The sequence below is a fragment of the Myotis nattereri genome (genome assembly GCF_964212035.1).
Source record: "Myotis nattereri genome assembly, chromosome: 18".
Lineage (NCBI taxonomy): Eukaryota > Metazoa > Chordata > Mammalia > Chiroptera > Vespertilionidae > Myotis > Myotis nattereri.
Window position 1 is genome coordinate 33007482 of NC_138093.1, and position 24064 is coordinate 33031545.

Here is a 24064-nt window from a genome sequence, read left to right on the forward strand (position 1 = left end):
GAACACCTAGACAGTCTAACTTGAATCAAGGAGTTTCTTGGGTGCGGCAGATCTTAGACTAGGTTTTACCATCCCTCAGTTATTTACTTTTAATATAAATGTAATTTATCCATTTAAAAAAGTTAGTCATTTCACCTTAATAATGTAATAGGGATGTGTTATTATTATTATTATTATTATTATTATTATTATTATACTGTTGCATCGCAAATCAGGAAGCTGGACAAGATGCCTTAAAAAGCCAATTAGTTAGGAGTCATTTTTATTGCGCGCAGGTTCAGAGCAGATTACCTCTGTCAAATTCTGAACACCCAAAGGAGGAAGCATTCTTTCTTTATATTATTTTAGGTCCTTGTGTCAGTTATTTTTACAGACAATTTGTAACCTTGAGTACATACCCTATCTAACCAACACCTGTCATATCTGTACAAATAATGTTGTAACCTTGAGTACATATCTATATAGGCACCTGGCATGAGAACAAACACTTGGCATGAGAATATGGGAATTGTTACCAGTATCAGTGTATCAGCCCCTTTAGATGGCTAGCTTGCAAGGTCAGACAGTTGAGTTTATCTTTTCTATTATTCAAGTGAAAAACAAAGTTATTTTATAGTCTAAAAATAACAGAGTTGACCCACAGAATAAGAGGCGAAGACTAACAGAGGAGTTCAGACAGCAGTTTTTCCAAAGGAGGCACCGCTATGCTTCAATACATCTTGACAGATTTATGAAATAAAAGCAGTCGGAACCAAATAACAGAGATGCCATAGCTATTGCAAAGTCAGTGCCTGCTAAACCTTGCTAGCAATATGTAGGCCTCTGTGGAAGTCTCTGTAACCAGGCAAACATGATATTGCTATGGCATTGTCTCTTGGAACAAAATAAGGCCCCAAGGTCTTTGGGGAGCCGAGGCCACTTTGGACTTCAGATGAAATTGGAGTCGAAAGAAGTCAACCACACAGTAAACCGGAGGCATAGTGCATGTTCATATATGCACAGAGACGCCCACAAATATAACTACTTGGTTACCACTTACACTCTAAGTGCGCAATTAGCTCTTCTGCTGTGGTGTCTATTTTCTCCTCTGACAGAAGAGTAGAAATTCAACTTGATTTATTTTGAAAAGCAAGATTATTTATTTCAGTAAAGAAGTAGAGTAAACAACTAAAAAGCAAGGAAGTAAGACCAAGAGGTGACAAGCTTTGTTTCTCTTGGCCTGGAGGAAAGCTTGCGTGTGGAGGAGACTGAGAGAGACTTGAATAAACATCAGTCAGTTCCTAGGAACTGAGTGTGTAAGTACAACAGAGTGAAAGCACTTTGATGTCTAAAGACGGACATTGTTATGGAGGCGTGAGCACACAATGGCCGGGCCATTGAGATGGAGATTTGAAATGTGAAAACGATGGCAGTAGAAAAGCAAGAAGGATATTTCTGCACAGGTGGAGTTTTCGTTTTCCTTTGAAGCAAGGTGTTCTGCTTTCTACAACTTCTGGCTTTGGTAGAATGCCCTGGGCTGAGAAACAGGAAATGTGAGTTCTGGTATCAAATCTCATAGTAATGAGTAGGCTTACTTTAGCAAAGTCAAAGAATTAAAGAATTGCAGCCTGGAAGGAAACGTTAGAATTTTCTTAATCCATCACTTTATTTTACAGCAGCTACAATGGAGCTGGGACCTGTCCATGCTTCCGTTTTTCCACTCTGTCAATTGCATTCGTCATGTCCCTGCCTCTGTCACAGAATCGTAATGAGGGTCAAATGAAATAGGAGGTTTGAACGTGGCTTACCTCTATGATCTTTATTTCCTAGATTCCTACGCTATTTGCTATTATTCTTACTATTTCATTTTTTCAGTCACCTAGGGTTATTACACTGCATTGTCTACCTTTGGTCTTACCTTGATTTTGAAGGTTAACTATATAGTATATATTAGGTAAATAAATATCTGGAAACATTTTATTTTGGGGGTATAATTTAACCCCTGAAATTCACTATGTGGTTACTGTGCACTGGACACTGGGCTGATGTATACAACAATCTTTAGAAGTGGGTAGCACTTTGACCCTCCTTTTCTATCTAAGGAGACAGACCAGGGAGGTTAAGCTGCTGCCCAAGAATTCAAAATTTAGAAGGAGTGGAAGAGGAAACAGACTCAAATTTCTCTGGCTCCAATGCCCTTGCTCTTTCCATACAAACAGGCTTGGTTAAGTTAAAAGTGTTTTTGAAATGTTACACCTAATGATGACCATCATTGTACTTGCCCCCAGGGACCTAGGAGACAAGTGCAGTAAAAATCAGGAAGAAGCAAAGAAAAAATAATCCTTTTGATGTTATTGAAACCAACTGTGAGAGAATGTGGACAACTATCCATAGGTCTCATACTTCCAAGAATACTGCACAGGAAATTTCATTCCACCTTAATCACCCCACCCCCTTTCCTCAGCCTAGCTACTGGCCTACAGTATGTTCTCTGGCCCCTTTCTTCATGTTCAAATGAGACATGAATGTTTTAAAAACTTACTACATCCCTTAAATTTAATCATTGCCCAAGTGTCTTCCATTTTCTACTCTCCAGATCCTCTTAATTCTCTCTCACACTCTGGCAGGGCAGTGCATTGGGCTCAGACAGGGGATTGGCTCTCAAAGCTTGACTCCATAATGAATGGAAAGCTACAAGCCATGCCCTTGGGAGCACTTGAACCCTGCTCTCGGCAGCTTCATTGCTTTCATGAGGCACTGGCCACCAAGGATACCTGGCATTAAAAACAGCTGCGGTTTTAAGTGGCAAATCCTCCAGGAAAAATCTATGTTTATACTTTTCTTGGGTTTTTTTCTACAACTTTAACACCTTTTTAGCTGCTACCCTTTAAAATTATACCTTGTTGGAAAAAAGGCAAATTTCAGCTGAAGAAAGCTGTAAAGAATAAATAATCTGAGAAGATGACATCTCAACCCCCTATGCTTTTAATTCATTCAGTACTTACTGTTTCTCTACGTGGTGCAAAGCTTTGTAGAATGAACTTTGAATTGATGAGGCTACGAATTCCCAAATGGATTGCCAAATGTACATCACCTGCGCAACTAATCTGGACTTGCCCAGACTTCCCATCCTCCCAGTCACTATTTTCTTTTTCTTCTCTCTGTCCTATACAAACACGGACCACTTTTGAATGTTGGGCAGGAAGCAATCAAAGTTTTATCATAGGAAGGTCTGAAGAGGCAAGACTTATGCTGGAACATAAGGCTTTACATCCTATCTAATAGACAAACATGGTAATTGACCGTACCTTCGCTACACCTCCCATTGGCTAATCAGCGCAATATGCAAATTAACAGCCAACAAAGATGGTGGTTAATTTGCATACATAGTCTCCAAGAGGTGGAGCGAAGCCTGATGGCCCAGGGTGGCAGAGCAGCGAGGCCTGATGGCCCCAGGGCCGGCTGAGCAGTGAAGCCTGAGGGCTCCAGAACGGCTCTGGCCGGAGCCCAGCCAGTGTGAAGGCCTGGGTTCTGGGTGCCGGAGGAAACCCGGTGCCAGCAGCCAAGGGAAGGGAAGGCCTATTGCATGAATCACTTCGTGCAACAGGCCTCTAGTTATGACATAAATATAGCCCTGACTCCTTTGCTTATATTAACTTGAGAAAGCTAATATTTATTCTTTTATAAGACCCATTTTTAAAATAAATAAATAAACATATATATGGACATAGATATAAATGTAGATATAGATATAGATTAGATATAGATATATAGATATTGATATTTTTGGCACTCTTCAATTTGGAACTTACCTTGGAACTCGCCATTGACCAATCCTCACTTATCTAGACACAAAAATCTTGAGCACTTAAGGCTATCAAAATCTAGATTAGGACATGGTAAGCCACCTTCTCACTTTTCACAAAACATGGGCTTTCTAGAAGTTTAATTATTCCTCTGCATCTTTGTTAGTCAGAATTACCTCTTAAAAAGAGAAAATAATTAGTGTCAAATCACACATTGCATACTAATACAGATTTTATATGATTGACATTAATAAATTCTAAGGGAAAATTGGGAAGTAGTAATCAATGTATACAATGTTCAGTTATGACAGATTAATAAGTCCTAGAGATTTACTCTACAGCATAGTGACTATAGTTAACAATTATGTATTACATATGTAAAATTTTGCTTAGAGGGCAGTTCTTATGTCTGTGATCTTATCACACACACACACACACACACAGACACATGCACAGACAAAATAGTAAATGAAAAGGATGAAAGGAAGCTTTTGGAGGTAATAGATGTATTTATGGTACAGATTGTGGTGATGGTTTCATGGTTATATACTATTTCCAAAGTCACCAAGTTGTGTACATTAAATATGTACAGCTTTTTGTATGTCAATCATACCTCAATAAAGTGATAAAAATTATTTTATTGGGATAAAATCTCACATACAAAATTATTACATCAAAGTCTTTTTTTTAAAATCTTCATATGGGAGAGAGAAACTTCGATGTGAGAGAGAAACATCAATATGCACTCACCCCAAAGGGGATTGAAACTACAACCTGGGTATATGTCTTGACTGGGAATCAAACTCACCACTTTTTGGTGTATAGGATGACACTCCAACCAACTGAGCCACACCAGCCAAGGCTACATCAAAGTCTTTTGATAGAAATTTCCATATTTACTTCCAAAAAACTTGTACTAGCATGCAATCCTTAAAGAAAAAATTCAGTTTACTATACTCTCAAAGTTCAGTTCAATAATGACATCTGCATTACTCATATATGAGACACTTTAGCTGGAAGGCACTCCTGCGTTTCCATGATTCTCTGACAATAGGCTTGCTATCAGAGTAAAGAATTTACCTTACCTCATTTCATATTTCAGATCACAGATTCCCAGTCAGGGCACACACCTGGGTTGCTGGCTAGATCCCCAGGGTGGGGTGTGCAGGAGGCAGGCAATCAATGATTCACTCTCATCATTGATGTTTCTATCTCTCTCTCCCTCTACCTTCCTCTCTGAAATCAATAAAAATATATTTAAAAAATACAGTCCTTGACTTTAAACTACTTCCTCTCCAGTAGGACAGTATATTTGTCTTCCATGTATTAGTTATATAGCTAATACAAAACAGAAAGTAATAAGAGCCATATTTACAAAGAGTTTAATGAGAAAACAGAACAAACACATTTGATGAGATGGAGAGATCTAATATCAATTACTTTGTCCTTTTTTTGCATTAAAAGGAGTAAAATTCTAGAGATAGAGCTTTGGGACCTTAAGATTCTTTTATATAAGTCTCTGGCAGAAATATAGAAATTGGGGATTTCTTTAAAGCATTGTATATGATGGAATGAAATCTTATAATTATCTTTATTATCATTTCCACTAGTATAAATACTTTCCATAGTGTTTCAGGTAGAATGAATACACAAATCAATTCTCCATTTTGCAAATATAGTTGATCTATATATTTTAAGGTCTTTCCTTTTTCCTATATTTAATAGAGATGAAACTGATTCTTGTGGTGGAGCTAAACAAAAGGAATGAGTGAGCCTTTGGCCTACTAGGATTCTGGCTGTGTGTATGTACAGTGGGGAAAAAAAAGGAAGAAAGAAAGATGTTCTGGTTTTATATTAGTGCCATACACTTGCTGCCCTGTTACTCCCAGTGACCTATTCAATGTGGTAGCTGCTAGCCACATGTAGCTGTTTAAATTTACTTTTAAATTAATGATAATTAAATAAAATTTGAAATTTAGTTCCTTAGTCACACTAGTCATATTTCAACTCCTCAACAGTCCATGTGGCCAGTGGCTACTGCCAACCATAAAAATAAAGTCGACTAGGCATTCCATTGCCAAAAATTATTTATTCAGGAAAAAGAAGGGATTGCAGTCTACTGCATGCAGACATAACAAGTCACATGCACAAACTCAAGCCAAGAAAAAAAAAACAGTAAGTCCCTTATGTAGACAGAAGGAGGAAGTTAAGAGGAGGGGCTGTTACACCATAAAGCTCTGTTGAAACCATAAAAAGTTCTTTCTGTAGGGCTTTCATGACCGGCATATGGCATAATAGCTCCTCCCATAGGCCCTCGCAATTCCTGTCTTGGTTAAGGTCTCTGTTATAAATTTCAACACTGCTATACTGGATGGTGCACATATAGAACATTCTGTCATTGTGGACAGTGCTGATGTAGAGTGTGAGGTAGTTCTGTAGGCTCACAATCTGGGAGAAACTCACTGTTTTTCTCTCCTCATACTCGCACTTCTGACACCAGATGTATGGGTTTTTACACCAAGCAATTCTAACGCTAACTGCCTGGAGTCAGTGCAGACTCCACAGGCTAAGGGCTCTATCACAAAAGACGAAGCCCTTCTTCAGATGGCAATTGCCATTAGTGGTTCCCCAGTTTCCCACGACTTCTAACTGACATAGCTACAAATCTGAGGTTCCTATCATCCTCTTCCTGGGTCTTATAATTTACTAGGCAACTCACAGAACCCTGGAAACGGTTTACTTACTATTACTGACTTATTACAAAAGAGTACATACACATGAACAGCCACTTGAAGAAATACATAAGGCAAGGACTGTGAATCTCCCAAACGCAGGAGTTCAGGAATTTTTATAGAGACGTCATCATGTAGGCTTGATTATTAACTCAATTTGCAACCACCTCTTCTCCCGTGGTCGGCAAACTACAGCTCGCGAGCCACATGCGGCTCTTTAGCCCCTTGAATGTGGCTCTTTCTAAGCCCTAATTAAATTAATAACCAATGTACCTACCTATATAGTTTAAGTTTAAAAAATTTGCCTCTCAAAAGAAATTTCAATCATTGTACTGTTAATATTTGGCTCTGTTGACTAATGAGTTTGCCGACTACTGCGAATGGGAGGTTGGGCTAAAAGTTTCAAGTTTCTAATCATGGCTTGGTCTTCCTGGTAACCAGTCGTCATTCAGGAGCCCGCTCAGAGTCACCTCATTAGAATGAGAGATCCTCCTATAACCCAGGAATTTACAAGGAATTTAGGAGCTCTATGTCAGATGCTCCTATCACTCAGGAAATTACGAGGGTTTTAAGAGTTCTCTGTCAGAAATGAGAGCCCCAGACCAATTTTAACAGAAACCAAGGGAAGGGAAATATTGCTGATTACTTCATAAGTAATATTACTTCATACTCATGAATACTGGCTGTGCAGATGGCCAGTATTTAGAGAGCATTAAATTAGAGATGAGGGGCCCAGTTTGCTAGGAATGAAGGAAGGGAACATGGTCCTTCTGTTTTCTAAGATATAGTTAACAACATTCTTCGAGCATCGACTATTTTCAGAGCATTTTCTGTAAAATGCGATCTAAAATAAAGGCAAAGAAGAGAAACTCTGGACGTTAAGATTTCTAAATCTGTGAACATTTTGGCTATAGATGGAATGATTACGTGTCCCAATGTACCTCCGTGACCCCAGTTTATTCCTGTTTTCTCGGTGCATAGTTATTATGAGTTTGCAATTTTACTCTCAAAAGTGTCCCAACTGGGATGACAAACTGGGTGGTAACCCTACTTACAGTCCTGTTTCCTCCTTCCCATGGAAACTTTGTAGAGAGCCCAAAATAAAGCCCTGTACGCACTGAATTCCTGAAACCAGCTTTGGCCGGGTCACTCATGGGTCTGTGTTCTTACAGACAAGAAAATTATTCCCTACGTATTTACTTACTTACGTGTCAGTATTTACTTGTCAAATACTTGTGGCCAAGTCCCATGTGGGATACTTGGACTCACATTATTCTCTTACTTAAGGATGAACAATCAGAGCGAATACTGTTTAACTAGAGTGGAGGAATATATTCGTGACTTAAGAAGACATAAGCTACATCGAATGTTTGCATATATTTATTTTCTGCATCAACAGATTTCAATGAGTGTGAGGAGGAAAGAGAGGCTTGACATATTTTCTTCTAGAGAGAAAATATGACATAAATGTGAAGCATTTTTCATTTCAGCCAGTTTGAACTTCTGAACTTTGTTTAACTTCTTAAATATGCCTGTCTCTCTCCCACTTCCTAGCCTTTGCTTATGCTGTTCCTTCGTTCTTTAAGTCTCAGCACGAGATTCATCTGTAGGGAAGTTGTCCCTGGTTCCTTGAATCAGGTAAGTGATCTCATGGTCTCTATATCACATCAAAGCACCGAGCTTTGATTTCCTATTTACTTGTCAAAATCCCCTTTGGGACATTAAGCTCAGTGAGAATAAAAGCCACGTGTATTTTATTTGCTTTATATCCCAGTCCTAGAACACATGCCACATGCCACAGTTATATTTACGGAATGAATGAATAAATGAACGAGCAAACCTGTGTGTAAGGGTTTGTACCCGAAGATATAGAGCCAAGGAAGACATACATGGTTCCTAACCCAAGGGAGCACACAGTTAAGGCCACACTGGAATAACTATAATCAAGGCAAAATAAGTGCTATAGAAGTGGTACAGGGAAGTGTGTAGGAATTCAAAGAGAAATGACCACACATCAGAGACCAGAAAAGACTTCTTGAGAGTGGGAGCATTAGAGATAGGCCTTAAAGCAAGGCTAGAACTTCAAGAGGCAGAGATAATTAATATGCAGTTACCAGTCAATGAATTATGGCCATATTGTGTATAGAAAGATGGTTTTAGGCCAGGGGTGGGCAAACTTTTTGACTCGAGGGCCACAATGGGTTCTTAAACTGGACCGGAGGGCCGGAACAAAAGCATGGATGGAGTGTTTGTGTGAACTAATATAAATTCAAAGTAAACATCATGACATAAAAGGGTACGGTCTTTTTTTCAATAGTTTTATTCATTTCAAACGGGCCATAGTTTGCCCACGGCTGTTTTAGGCACTAAGTCAGTGAGAAGACAAATAAGACAGGAGTCCTGCCTTCATGGGGCCAGCGATCTAATTGGGAAACATAGACATACTCAAGGCTGTGGTACAAGGCAAAAGGTGGTCCACGCTAAAGCTAACAGTGTAAACAGGGCGCTGTAGGAACTCGGGGGGGGGCGGGGGGGGGGTGTGATGTGGGGAAGGCCGAGACAGAGAAGAGGGATGAACTCTGGCTGGGCCTGTCTCCCCCACAAGGGTGGGGAAGAGTTGAGCAAAGCCCTGCAGCTGTGGCTCTTAATGAACTTCTTGGAACTTGCCTTTGTTCCTCTCATTGCTTAGCAACTCTCACTTTGGCTCATGAGACGGTCACCCTGGGAACAGTTTTTCTAAAGGCCAGGCTATAAATCCCCCAATTACACACCGACCACACCTGTAAAGCTTTCCTCCAGGTAACTGCCTGTTTGGGCAGTGACCTTGGCCATGTGAAGAGTATTTCAACCAAAATTGTATCTTCCCTCTAAGTTTGCCTCCCCTCATGGGTTGGGCGCTGGACTCTTCCAACTTCAGTAACTCCCAGAGATATTTTGAGCTGGTTTCTTCCAAAGGGAGCTATGGCTGGTAGAATGCACTTCAGTGAGGTCTATTTATTTCCCTTTCCCCACCCGGACTCTCACTTTGGGAATTACAGGCTGTGCTGTTCTGCAGAGTCCCAGTGGTGGAGTGCCTAACCCATCCGGCTGCCTCTGCCCTTGGGGTGCTCCAGGCTTGGTTGCTCAGCAGCAGCCCGAGGGGCAGAGAAGCAGGGTTTTTTTTGTCTTCAATTAACCTGAAGCTGATACATGGAGTCTAACTTCTGCCATAGACTTAAATGGACCACGTCTGTGAGTGGGCAGGGGGATTAGGACATCATGTCGAGTGCAACTGCTGACATCACACATGTGAGGATATCCTGAGTCATCAGCACGATGGCATCTAGTGAATGACATACTACAGACCGCGGAACGCTATAAAGTATTAAGATGTCATTATTAACTAACAGCTTCTAAAAAGTGTTTGGATGCATCAAGGCCAATAAACTGTTCTGTGGTTTATAGAATCCTCCTCCCCCCGTATTCCTGGAAAAATGAGAAAGTTGGCAATGAATTTATTTTTTCTTTGGAGGGGGTGTCTTCTAGAGAGAAGAAACATTGTCAGATTGTCAGTTCATTTAGTACTACAGCATGCTATACTGTGATGATATCATCTTTAAATACCCAAACTCAACCAGCTCTGATAAAGAAGAGAAATGCCACTAGTTTACACAAACATCAGGTGACAGCCACTTATTCATGCTGTCCACCTCAAATTGCTTTGGAACGTCTCCCCATTCCACAACTAGGTGTGTGCTATGCAATTAAATGTTGTTCCCAAATCTGGAAGCATTATTTTATGAGAGCTGGGACAAACTACGGACACTAAAGACGCTAAGACATCATTTTCTTGTTAATTTAAGCATAGCTGATGCAGAGCCAAAATACCAGATATTCCAGAGTAGAAACAGCAGCCCTTTCCTGTTTCTGGCATCCCTGAATGCGACCAGCCCACCCAAAGACATCTGTGCTGTGCAAGACCTTTGTCATTTGTAAACCAGAGGAATCTGTGGGAAAGACATCTTTCCTGTCAAAAATCAAAAACAATATGTATATCTGTGCCTTTTATAGCTAATTCATGGGGAGGGCTTGGTTTTTTATTTATAGATCTTTAAAAACAAATGCACTAATATTGAAAAAGAGAATGAGTAAGAATAAGGACTCCGTAAGAGGGAATTTAAAGAAAGAGACACACACATATTGTGCCTATATGAATGCTTTTGGAACTACTTTTTGGAATCAGCAGTCTTGCTGCCAGAAAGTGAAAGCTGAGAATCTGGTCACTATTGACCCTAAGCCACAAAGAAACTACTGGCCAAGTGCCACATCCTCCTAGTTCGCTGATGCAGAAAACATTTTCCCTCAAGTGGAAACACCGTACTGTGTGTGTGAGAAACCCCTTACCACAATTTAGAGTGCAAAGCTCTGGGAAAGAGCCATGCCACTTTCAACCAGATAGCTCACAGTGGCTCAGTCTACGCTAAACCTGGCGAGTTCTGGGGACACTCACGTCTCTGGGGCCTGGCGATAATGCAGGGTGAGGCAAAAGTCGGTTTGTGTATAGTTGTTCATGTGGAAAATAATACAAGAAGTAATAATGCAAGAATGGACTCCGTGTTTCACAAACTCACAACTAGAAACCTATTTTGCCCCACCCTGTCTTACAGGAAAGAATTATTTGTTGCTGGTAAAGGTGGGGAGACCCATCTATCTGTTGCATAAGGGAAAGTGCTTATAAAGTGTACTGTGCTAGAAGCATATCATACCTATCAGAATAACTCAAACCTGAATTCTTCCCTGAGGTCAGAGGTGGTTTTATTTATTAGAGCAGAGAAAAGGTAGAAGAACATAAAAAACACAAGCATAGATAAGAATTAAGAATCTTCTGACACCATGGACTACATCATTGTTTTCGGAGTAAGAGATGCTGCCCTTGATAGGCATTTCCTGTCAGAGAAGCCATCATTCCCTTCAGTGTGCAGGGCCAGCATGGCCAAGGGTGAGGCTGAGTGGGGGCGGCTGAAAGGCTTAGAAAAGACAGACAAGAGAATGAAAGCTGGGTCTCGGTGGCTTCTCTGAGAGACATCGATGATGCCCACAAGCCATGTCTTTATTTTATAGCAGATGCCACGAGGCAAAGTAAGGGCGTGGTCAAGATGTTTACAACATTCTCGTGGGTTTCAATCCTACTCAACTACATGCACCTGAACTCTATCAGGCCTCCATCACTCAGGCACGTGGGGCCACGTGTTCGGACCATAGGTTCAAGCTTACAACTATAGCTGTTGGCTATAATTGTACTGGGAAGGCCCTGCCCTCCAAACTGGGACTTGCACGTGGTCATGAGAGGACTGTGCCCTTTCATTAGTCCAAGGCTTGAACCTGTCCAAACACTGTAATGGCTCCCCACACTTCAGATTCTTTTGCTGCTCTGTCTACATCCTTGGGATTCCTGTGCCCACCACATTTTGAAACCTCATGTAGTTAACATGCTACTCTTCGGCATATTTCCTTTCAACATCTGAAGAACACGGGTGTGGGCAGCGTCATATGAAATAGGTTCCTTTTAAGAATGGAGAGGAATGTCTGATTTTAATTTCCAACTATGGAAAGAGACACTGTGGGGTTTCTTAAAATGCCTTCGGCTGAGCCCCAGGAAGAGTTGGATGAGTCAGAGATGGAAAAGGTCTAGCTGTATCTATATATACACTCTCAGAATCATAAAGACAGGGTTTTGCTTTGTTCTCTATCTTCCTCAGAAGAAAAAACACAACCATTTTTCTCCTGAGGTTTGAGCATCAACACAACTTAGTAAACGTAAAAAAAAAATCATGTCAGATATTTTGTCAATAGGATTGTCAGTTATAGGTCAATAGGAGTACTGACTCTTCCACCAATCCTATTGACCCATAGGACTACCATGTGGCTTCTATTCCATCGTTAGTTGATCTAATATGGGTCTTGCAAATTACAGTATTCAAAATTCTTAGGCATGCTCAATGGAGAGAGACAATTAGTAAGTATATAGTTTGTGACCAAAATTCCACCTTCCCCACAAAGTCTCCCAGCTAAAGTTGTCTCTCTTGGCCCGAATTCCTATACACGGCACTGACATTGAACCAGAACAGCTCAGACCTCACACTCAGTTTTTCTGCTACAGATGTCTTGTCTCTCTAAGTGGTTCTTGGGTTGTGAGAGGGAGGAGGCCTTCAGCTTCTCCTTTACTTCTTAGTCACACTTGCTTCAATAAGCTTATATCAAGTCCTCATTAAATGCTTGCTTAATTAATGAACAATTCTTCCTCCCTTCTTCTTGTCTATCAGTCCCATTAGACTAAACCGATTCCCTCAACATTGGACACTCTAGAGTCCAACTAGTCAACTGTTTTTGTGTTTCTGGCTATTAACCTTCACAAGTCTGCCTGCAGTCAAATCAAACCGGCATCATCTGGGAAGGACCAGCCAGTGATAGTCTTAACACTGGCCACTCAGTTTGCTCTTGACACTCTCATTCTTCACCCTAGCAACAGCCTTCAGACGGAAGGAGGGAGCAGAACTTACCAGTATTTTCCAACTACAGTGTCATTGCAAACAAATTAAAACAGTCGTATGACATTACCTACATTATGATTAAAATTGGGATTAAAAGCTTTGTTCAATAATACTCTTTCTACGTCATTCTGATCGCAATCTTTAAGGTCATTCCCACTTACAAACTGAAAAGAAATCTGATTGTTTTAAAAACGACTATGAGCAATTCTAAGCAGACCAAACAAACATGGGTAAAGTGTGTACATGCCCGATGTACTCCCTGTCCCACATCCCACCCTCAATGCCACGGCTTTCTCCACCACAAATTGGCCGGTTCTCTAATATCATTCCTGACATCAGAAAAAACTTCTGTTCCAGTCACATGGAGCTTGGCAACTTTTCCTCTGTGAGCAAAATATCCTTTTAAGAGGATGCAGAAAAAGAGCAGCAGTTAACACAAATACATTGTGCATGTCAGAAATTCAAGCGTTAGCCCAATCCAGATGAACACTCACATTTGCAATTTATTTAAGATAAGCAACGGCCGACCACAGTTTTTATGAGGCCAGTTCTAACTGTAGTAAATGTCTGTTGCAGAAATAAGTCGTCAAATGTTATTACACAAAGCATTTAGTTGTTTTATCTTTAAAGGGAGAGGTTACCGCCCCTAGCTGTTTGGTATGCAGTATCCTGACATGAAAGCAGCTAAAGGTCTGCAATAAATCTCCCTGCAACTATAACACTTTTACTTAGAGGGCTGGGTTTGCCTGGGAAGGAGCAGCTCCCCCCGCCTACCCCCCCCCCCCCCGTCCCCTCCCCAACCCCCCCCCCCCCCCCCCCCCGAGTAAAGGAAATGCAGCATTTCTAAGCTTTCATTTCGTTAGGGCAGTGGTTGGCAAACTGCGGCTCGCGAGCCACATGCAGCTCTTTGGCCCCTTCAGTGTGGCTCTTCCACAAAATACCGACTTCTGCACATGGGCCACGAAATTTCAATTGCACTGTACATGCGCGCCCGCACGTGGTATCTTGTGGAAGAGCCACACTCAAGGGGTCAAAGAGCCGCATGTGGCTCATGAGCCGCAGTTTGCCAACCTCTACGTTAGGGGATCTTCAAATGGGCCCAGCATGTAGCCAAGCGGCTCTCTGCTCCTCCCAATCCACCTTCTGCTCCAGGCTGCCGTTCACATTTGGGTTGTTTTTGCCGCTCCTGGTTGAAGTCTGTGCCTTTTCATTTTGAACAAAATGTGGACACAGACTCAGTTCTTTGCTTCCCCCCTTAGCATGGCTAAGACAGGTTGGGCTTTTCCCAGAAGCTTTTCTAAATAGCAAAACACAAAGAGGAAAAGAACATAAAACATATAAATACATGAAAACTGTGTCATATAAAATACAGTTTTCTAACTTTGTATTGTGCTGGTGTGCCCCCAGGGCTTACAGACCTTGTCCTGTTTTATACCCTATCCGAGATGGATTTACTTAACCCTAAATGGAAGGCACAAGTTCTACCAAGAGGGGAGGAAAAAGCTCTTCCGATCCTGGTAGGGCCCATGGCTGGATCTAAACATTAAATGGACAAAGACAGATTAACAGGAGAAAAGCATGGAAACTTTATTAAATTTTTACATGTACATGGGAGCCTTCACACGAGTATACAGACCCAAAGAAGTGGCAGAGTGGAACACTTTTATGCCTTTTAGACAAAGAGACAATACATTTGTGAAGAATTGACAAGACAAAGGAGTTTGGGCCAGTAAAAGGTGAAGTAGCAAGGTTTGTTTATACCGCCTTCTCAACCCTCAATTCCCTGTCTCCAGTGATAAGGACGATTCAGGGAGGGAACCTTTCACGCTGGAGATTTATTTGCTCCTTTCAGGGGGAAAACGTGAGGGCAGAGGGCAGAGTGCCCTTCCCGACTCTACTGTTTTCTCAAACTCCATTCGGTGAAGACATTCAATATGCCAGTGTGCCATAGTTTAGGGTAGCAGGACCCCATCATGCCTGCGTTCTGACTTCCAAAGTTTCCGCGCAGCTTCCTATGGAGGAAATCTTCTGAACATCTTGAATCTCCTAGACATCTCAACTACATTGTGGTCAACACATATCTAGACAAGTGATTGCTGCCAGGAGCAACACTACTCTTTGTGTGAGATTTCTCCACCCCCATACACCAGAAGATGCCTTTACTTTAGAAGTTTAATAATATAAAATACATAAACAATTCATTAACACACTATTCCCATGTCGATACAATGACAATGGGTGAGGAGATGGGGGCAGCTCCAGAGAATCAGAATAAACTACCCTCCACCCTAAATTAACATTGGAAACTATCAAGTTTTTTCTTACTCTGTAGCTCATTGGTGAGCTTATGCCATTAGAGTGATTTTTAAAAATATATATCTCTTTATTGATTTTAGAGAGGAAGGGAGAGGGAGAGAGAATCATTGATCAGCTGCCTCCTGCACACCCCCTACTCGGGATCGAGCCCTCAACCCTGGCATGTGCCTTTGACCAGAATGGAACCCAGGACCCTTCAGTCTGCAACCTGATGCTCTACCCACTGAGCCAAACCAGCAAGGGCTAGAGTGCTTATTGAAGCAAAGAGGCTTGATGACTTTTCTATCACTATACTTTTTATATAAAATGACTACTGCTGATCTATTCGTATAAGATTTCCATCATTAAAATCTTTCCTATTTTCTGTTCTTGTGAGATCAGTTTGCCCAAACCAATACAGAATCCTGAATTTAGTTGATAAGGTTGGTTGAGCCTTTTTTGCAAGGATAAGACATGTGGAGTCAAAAGAAACTGGACTTACAATGGGCAGGTTCAGGTTCCCCAACCAGAGGATTTATACTTTTCCATTATGAAGAGTATTTGTCATTCTAAGTTCACTCTAACAGAATGACAAATGTCAGGAAGCTAATGAGTAGGAAAAGGAACCTGCCGAATTATGGCAAGAACATCCTCTTCTTTAAAAACAACTGTGAATGAGCTGGGATCAAAGGCTACACTTCTCATGTCTGAAGCCTGAAAGAAAACAGATCTGACCTGTTGATCCCATGGAGTTCATAACATGAATTCAGACAGAACAAAGTGTTTTTTATTCATTGGAAAAGGAAACAGCTCTATTGAATGTCTAATCCAATTCAGGAGTGTTTATTTGGAATAAACTATGCCTGCATGCATAAATCTGTTAACTAGGGATCTTCGTGCCACCCACCTCAAACCCCCTTAACCAATAGGATTCGCTCTAGCTTTTCTTCCCTGAACTAGTACCAAATTTCATTCTCAGCCTCCTATTTAAGTCTTCAGTTTCCTGCATTTATAATATTTACTCCTACCACTTAAAAAAAAAATAAACCATCACTCCTGCTTTTCCTTCAACCCTGCTCTCCAGCATCAGACTTTGCTACTAGGACTGTCCCACAGCTGACCTTGTTGAACAGGTTCACATTCATTTCCTCTTATCTTAACAGAAACCCTGTAATCTTCCTGATACTTATGCCCAACTGCCTTTCCTTATGAAATCCCCACCTTCCACTCCCACTTGTTTCATGATGAAAAAAAGTTATATCCTGTTGTGCCGGTCAGCCCATCAAACTTTTTTATTAACTCTTTCCAACTCTTTTTTTTTTAAAAAAAAAAATATGTTCTTATTGATTTTAGAGAGAGAGGAAGGGAGGAGAGAGAAATATCAATGTGAGAGGAAAACATTGATCTGTTGCCTCCTATACACACCCCCACCAGGACAAACCCACCACCTGGGTTGGTGCCCTGACTGGGAATCAAATTGGTGATCTTTTGGTGCATGGGAAGGCACTCAACCAACTGAGCCACACCGGCCAGGGCTAGTCTTTCTGACTCTTTATCTTCACATTAACTTACCTCCAACATGTAAATGCACTGCACATATGGCTTTTATTGATGAAATTTGCTCTCCTATTTTTCTTCTCTCTCCAGATTCCTGCTATTAGCATTCATTTCATGGACAAACCCTTTTGAAATACCTCCTAAGGGTCAGGTTTATTGGGCAGGTGTACTTGTGTCTTCTGTGTTGATCTCTTTGACACCTTTATGTCCCAATTCCTGTTTCTCCAGCTCAGCTGATCTTCCTCAACTCTGCCCTTCCGCCTAGCATGTCCACACTATGACCCTAATTATCTCAAAACTCCTGAACTTCATATCCATGTTGAACCATTCCCTCGCTTCTTTCTATGTTTACCCACACATGTTCCATTTTTCCATAACCATTGAACAAACTCTTGACTGTCACCAGAATCCCTGGTATCTCAGTCTTTTTCCTCCACTTAATCTGTTATAGTTACACAATTCCTAATTTAACTTTAAATCTAGGGATTTCAATAGTTCCCTGTATTCCACCCATTCACTTATTTTTCCAAAAAAAATGTATATATTGAGCACTCACTAAGTGCTAAATGCTGAGATAGGAAAGTGTTGGGTGTATTTGGGGAAAGGCCATAGTGGCAGGAGCAAGCAGGAAAGGGGCTCCCAATAAAGTTGGAGAGTTAGATAGGATTCTGATCATACGAAATCTTGTCAATCATATTATGAATTTGGAATTTGGAACTGGTTCTGGGTGCAGTGGAGAGTCATTAGAGGTTTTAAGCAGCAGATTATGAGCTGATCTGGTAAGATCCAGGACAACAATCTGCATACGGTAAGTACCCTATGGCACCGGTGGTCAATAAATGGGATGACAGGTGCCACCAGGCCTGACCAGGAGGAATGGCTCTGCCTACGCCTGGGAGTGGAATTGTGCCTTTGTGGAGGACTCCGCCAGGACAGATGTCGGATGTGCAGGAGCAGTTTCACATGCAGCTGAACCACGAGACAAAGGTTGCCACCTGCCTCAGCCTCCACAGAAGAAAGACAAATTCGTTTCTTAATTCTAATATTTTTTTTTGGTGGAGTCTTTAGGGTTTTCTATGTACAGTATCATGTCATCTGGGAATAAAGACAATTTTACTTCCTCCTTTCCAATTTGAATGCCTTTGACTTTTTCTTCTTGTCTGGTCTCTGGCTAGGACTTCCAGTAGTAGAATAAGAGTGGTGAAAGCAGACATCCCTGTCTTGTTTCTGTTTTTAAGGGAAACATTTTTAGTATTTGCCCATTGAGTATGATGTCGGCTGTATGTTTGTCACATATGGCCTTTATTATGTTGAGATATGCTCCCTCTATTCCTGCGTTGCTGAGTTTTAATAAAAAATGGGCATTGAATTTTGTCGAATGCTTTTTCTGCATCTATAGTATGATCATCTGATTTTTGTCTTTCACTTTGTTTATGTGATGTATCACACTTATTGATTTGTGAATATTATACCACCCTTAGATCCCTGAGTAAATTTCACTTGGTCATGATCTTTTTAATATATTGCTGGATCCAATTTGCTAATATTTTGTTGAGGATTTTAGCATCTATGCTCATCAGGGATGTTGGCCTGTCATTTTCTTTCTTTGTAGTGTCTTTATCTCATTTTGGAATTAGGATAATGCAGGCCTCAAAAAAAGAGCTTGGAAGTGTTCTTGGATTTTTTGAAGTAGTTTGAGGAAGATATCTATTATTTCTCCTTTCAAAGTTTGGTAAAACACCTGTGAAGTCATCGGATCCAGGACTTTTGTTTGCTGGGAGTTGGTTTTTTTGGGGTTTTTTTTGGTTTTTTTTCTCATTACTGCTTCTATTTTATCAGTTGTTATCAGCCTATTCAGGTTTTCTGATCCTTCCTGATTCAGTTTTGGAAGACTGTATTTTTCTAGGAATTTGTCCATTTTGTCCATCTTGTTGGCATATAATTGTTCATAGTATTCTTTGAATTTCTGTGGTGCCAATTGTTACTTCACCTCTTTTATTTCTGATTTTACTTATTTGGGTATTATTTCTTTGTTTCTTGCTGACTCTGGCTAAAGGTTCATCAATCTTGTTTATCTTTTCAAAGAACCAGCTCTTGATTCCATTGATCTTTTATATTGTTTTTTTAGTTTCTGTTAATTATTTCCACTCTCATCTTTATTTCCTTCCTTCTAATTTCTCTGGGTTTTTCTTGTTCTCTTTCTAATTATTTTATTTGTAGGGTTAGATTGTTTATTTGAACTTTGTCTTATTTCTTGAGGTAGGCCGGTAATGCTATGAACTTCCCTCTCAGAATTGCTTTTATTGTATCCCATAGATTTTGAGTTGTTGTGTGTTCATTTTCATTTGTTTACAATTCCAGGTTTTTTCTATTTCTCCCTTGATTTCATTGTTAATCCATTCATTGCTTAATAAAATGCTAGTAAGTCTTCATGTGTTTGAATGTTTTTATTGTAGTTGATTTCTGGTTTCAGGCCATTTTGACTTGAGAAGATGCTTGATATAATTTCAATCTTCTTGATTTTGTTAAGGCTTATTGTGTGTCCTAACATATGGCTTATCTTTGAGAATGATCCATGTGCACTTGAGAAGAATGTATATTCTGCTGCATTTGGATGAAATGTTCTGTAAACATCAATTAGATCCAACTGATCTAGGGTGTCATTTAAGGCCACTGTTTCTTTATTGATTTTTTTGTCTGGAAGAGTTATCCAGTGATGTCAGTGTGGTATTAAACTCCTCTACTATGACTGTATTGCTATCTATGTCTCCCTTAAAGTCCATCAAGAGATTTTTTAGATATTTACGTGCTCCTAAATATATGCATTTGGTGCATATGTGTTACCAAGGGTTATATTTTCTTGTGGGATTGGTCCCTTCATTATTATGTAGGGATATTCTTTGTCTCCTGTATGGCCTTTGTTTTGAAATCTATTTTGTCAGATATGAGGATTGCTACCCCAGCTTTTTCTTTTCTTTTTCTTTTTCTTTTTTTGTTTCCAATTACATGGAATATTTTTCCATCCTTTCACTTTCCCTCTGTGTGAATCTTCTGTTCTAAGGTGGGTCTCCTGTAGACAGGATATACCCAGGTCATGTTTTCTTACCCATTCCACTGACCTGTGTCTTTTGATTGGAACACTTAGTCCATTTACAACTAAGGTTGTTATTGGTAAGTACTTATTTATTGCCATTTTTTTTTTTTTACATACCTTTGTTCGCCTTTTTCTAATTTTCTTCTTACAGCAGTCCTTTCAGCATTTCTTGCAATGCTGGTTTGGTGGTCATAATGTACTCCTTTAGCCTTTTTCTTTCTTTTTTTTTTTTTTTGGTCTGGAAAGCTATTTCTTTTGCCTTCAATTTTAAATGATAGCTTTGCTGGATAGAGTCGTGTTGGTCTCAGTTTCTTGCTTTTCATTACTTTGTCTACTTTATGCAACTCCCTTCTAGCCTGAAGTATTTCTATTGAGAAATAAACTGATAGTCTAATGGGAGTTCCCTTGTCCGTAACTTTCTGTTTCTCTCTCTTACTGCTCTTAAGATTCTTTGACTTTAACATTTGTCATTTTAATTATGTTTAATTTTTAGGTTCATCTTGACTGGGACTCTGTGTTTCCTGAACTTGTGTGACTTTTTCCTTCACCAAGTTAGGGACATTTTTGTCATTATTTCTTCAAACGGGTTCTCTATTCCTTGCTCAGATTCTACTCCTGCTGGTATCTTATGATTTGACTGTTGTCATGTTTCATGTTGTCCCAAAGCTCCCTCTGGGAGCAGGATGTTTGTTAGATTCTGTGTGGATGACCACTAATTTCTTCTATCTTCCCTGTCAGACAGGACACTAAAAATACAGTCTTTTGCAATCAACCCAAGAACTCATATTACTCATAAAAGATAGAAATTGTGTAAGAAGTGTTACAATGACTTTAAATTACTCTCCCATACAAATTCTAAAGTTTGGGATAGGGGAAGCTCTGGGAGAGCTGGGAGGAAGGGCTGCAAAAATCAGGGCCCATGAGAAGAAAATGTCGCCAACAGAATCTCTGGTAATTAGCCCTCTAGGGCTGCCACCCCCTGGAGGGGTAGGCTTGATCCTTAATTGGTAGCACACTTTCCCAGGGCAGTAAAAAGGCTATAGCCACAAACTAAACCTATTAGTCTCGTTTGATAGGTTCAGAGCAAAATATCTGAGCCTTCACCTTTGGAGGACCTAGAGCAGGGGTGGGCAAACTTTTTGACTCGAGGGCCACAATGGGTTCTTAAACTGGACCGGAGGGCCGGAACAAAAGCATGGATGGTGTGTTTGTGTGAACTAATATGAATTCAAAGTAAACATCATTACATACACCTTTTCTTTTTTTAGTTTTATTCATTTCAAAAGGGGCCAGATCTGGCCTGCGGGCCGTAGTTTGCCCATGGCTGACCTAGAGTCTCAAGGTCCTAGAGCAGTGATGGCGAACCTATGACACGGGTGTCAGAGGTGACATGCGAACTCATTTTTTTGGTTGATTTTTCTTTGTTAAATGGCATTTAAATATATAAAATAAATATCAAAAATATAAATCTTTGTTTTACTATGATTGCAAATATCAAAAAATTTCTATATGTGACGCGGCACCAGAGTTAAGTTAGGGTTTTTCAAAATGCTGACACGCCGAGCTCAAAAGGTTCGCCATCCCTGTCCTAGAGCAACGATCAACCAGTCCAGTGATGGACTTTCAGGTGCCAAGAGGCAGAAGCTAAGGCATAGAGTCCTAATCTCCAGGGGGGCAGGGATCTCATTATTAGAGACCATACAGGGAGTGGGTGGCAGTCAATAGCAGTGTGACCAAGGGGCTCAGGAACACCTGATTTATGCCTGGCCAAATGCACCCCGCCTCCCCTGTCATCACTCTATCCCCATCCGTACTCCCTTGGCCTGGCTGCCTAACTGGGAAATATGTCAGTACATTATCCCAGTTAGGGCCAGGCCCCTCACTCCCTTGAGTTCCATATCTGCAGGCACATCCTTCTCACTCAGCACCCTTTCCAATGGGCATCCTGAGGATTCCTCAGAACTGCGCCACCTGAAGAATTAAAAACTCAGATATGCCACTCTGCGGCCAGACCCTCTGTCTTTCCAGTCTGTCCATTCTCAATAGTCTGCCATTGAACATGTTTTTTTCAACAACACTGTCCAGCAGTCCTTCTTCTTTTCCGTTGCTCTTTCTCTTCCCAACTGAAAGTCAGTGGCACCCATTTCCATCTTTATCAGTATCCTGACTGTGTTTGTCCCTTTGTCCTTTCATCACATCCATCTAACAAAACCAAAACCAAAACATGACATGAGTCAGGGCTCAGCTGTTGCATGCCAACAGAGCTCTGGAGAAAAAACAAAAACAAAAACAAAAACAAAAACATACAATTAAATAGGTTGATGTCACTATAAAGTTATGGTTACCCCTTTCACCCGGGCCCTCCACTCTGACGCCGGAAATTCCCTCTTTCACAAGCTTGCTCTTATACTTCCTATGACGCCCATCCTCCCGTGTATGGTCATTTTCTCTCAGCCAAACTCTGACCCTCTTTATCAGGATTCTTGTGTTATTCTCCCTCATCAACCTCTTCAATGCCATCGCTCTCTGTCCACTGTAGCCCTTTTGTCGCTTCACCTGATGTCCTGCTCCCAGCTACTGTCTTCCCTCTGCCTTTACTTCCTTTAGCAGCCGAATACAATTTTTGTCAGTCTTTACATTGATAGTAGTGTTTTCAAATATTCTTACATAGATAAAAATTGTGATTTGTTATATTACATATAAAAATATGTTCAGGTTACATAAATACATGTAAATACACCCATTCTTTTTTTAAAAATATATTTTATTGATTCTCCACAGAGAGGAAGGGAGAGGGACAGAGAGTTAGAAACATTGATGAGAGAGAAACATCGATCAGCTGCCTCCTGCACACCCCCCACTGGGGATGTACCCACAACCAAGGCACATGCCCCTGACCAGAATCGAACCTGGGACCCTTCAGTCCACAGGCCGACGCTCCATCCACTGAGCCAAACCAGCCAGGGCATACACCCATTCTTTTGAATGCTGCTTTTAATTTTAATGTCTTTTTAATATCCACTGCTCTAGCTTTGGTGCCTAAAACAGTGTCTGGGGCATAGGCACTCTATGAGTATTTGGTGAATGAATGAATAAATTCTACTGTTGTAACCACATCATATTTGAATCCAGTCCCCTATCGATAAACATTTGGGTTGTGTTCAGTTTATTGCTATTGCAGATCATTTTGGCCTGAGCTGCTCTAGACCAGGCCATGCCTTCCCTGTTGAATCCTCTGGTCCTTACAACCTCCAGAGTCTCTCTGCCAGTGTTCCTGTATCCATGTTTATTAAAATGCTCTCTGCTTCCTGTGTGATCCGCCGAGAAATTGCCCTTGATTGGCATTCACAAGAAACTCAAAAGGAATGAGCACATATAATTGTAGAACTTTGGCTGGAAATTGCTGTCAGGCACATAGCAGAATTGTGCTTCTCTGCTCCTTTTAAAATTCCCTTAAAGTGCCAGTACACTGTGAAGTCTTGAAGAGCCTGTGTGTGATTGTCATGTTCCTTCCACTGCAGCAGAGGCTCCTTCTGCATGGGACCCAGAGCAGAGCCCACCCCATCCTTGCTAACCCACGATGGGCATGTAGTGTTAACAAGTAATAAGCCTTTCTTCTTTAATTCCCTGAGACTCAGGGATTGTTTGCTCTGGAAGCAAACCTAGCTCCTCCCAACTAATACACACTGGGAAGGGCCATCTTGAGTGCCAAGTAGCTTCTGAAGGCATCCTATGGGCTCGCGGCTCATTTCCTTCCCTAGGATGGGGCTGGCCACGCTGGGCCCCTTCCGGAGGCCATGTTCCAGATACATGACCTTTGTGAGTTCAGTCCACATCCTTTCTGCCTGACTTTTTCTGATGAAATATTTTCTGTACCCATTACTACCTTTCCCCCAAAAATTGCTACCTCAGCGCATGTATTCACAATTCTCTCTCAAAGAAGTAGGAAGACGACACAATTATAATAATTATTTTGAGACATATTCTTATTCCCATTTGTCACCCTCACCCTGGACCACCTTTCTCCCAGGGTATTGCCTGGAACGTCCCTGAAACCCCTCTTGTTTCCTG